Raw genomic sequence first — 973 nt, 5'->3', positions numbered from 1 at the left:
TATACTATCCCGGAACCGAGCACTCTCCAAAAAATGTTTCTGATAGCCCACCAAAGCAAAGAAATTAACCACAAAGGCACTCAAGCTACCATCCGCCAACAATACCCATGTACCATCCCTTTGAAGTTCCAACATACTATCCATCAGAGATCCCCACATACCAACCATCGGAGATACCACCCTACTACTCATTTAGCAATCCAACATATTTACCACCGAATCCTCATCCATCATATGCTTTCCTCTCCAACCGACCGATTAAGGAGGAACCAAGGTCTCCATCATCAGACTGGATGAAATGCCATTCCGATCAACGAACATGGCATACTAGAAGCTCTACCTTCAATTCAGTTGACTCCCAACCTAACAACGGTGAAGGGCCATCCCGTAAACCCAAGATGAGGGCGATGATGCCCTATGAAAGTTTCGGAATGCCACCAATTGTGAAGGGGACCGTTCAACTCATGGAGGAAGAGGAAGAGGAACCTGAAGAAGAAGAGGACCCTAAGGAAGAGGAAGATCCAGAAGAAGAATCTGAGGAAGAACCAGAAGAAGAATACCCTGATAATCCCAATGAGATGTCAACACAAATGGAGGAATCACTCATTTCCCAAAACCCAAGCTACGGTTCCGTTGACCCCTATGTTCAACACCTCGAGAAACTCAAGAACCAAGCTTCATCAAGTTTTCCACCTTTTCAAGGCACAATTCCAACGGAAGAAGAGCAAGCTAATGATATTCGAGAACAAAACGAAGCTGCCGAAGCTTTCTTCCACTACTTATCCGACGTGACCGCCTCCCCGTATCCAGAACCAAGAAATCATCATGACATGGTGACGATGGGTTATCGCGACCCACCTCTTAGATATGGATACCCCAACGAAGTCCCGCAGTCACAAAAGGAACACTTGGACCACGCCTTGCATGAGTCGGAAGATTTAAGGAAGAAGATATCCTTTGTTGGGAAGAAAAA

Source organism: Bidens hawaiensis, unplaced genomic scaffold (genome assembly GCF_021521415.1).
Source record: "Bidens hawaiensis isolate Kalapana, Puna unplaced genomic scaffold, B.hawaiensis_p1.1 tig00007048_1, whole genome shotgun sequence".
Taxonomy (NCBI): Eukaryota; Viridiplantae; Streptophyta; class Magnoliopsida; order Asterales; family Asteraceae; genus Bidens; species Bidens hawaiensis.
This window is presented reverse-complemented; position numbering follows the sequence as displayed.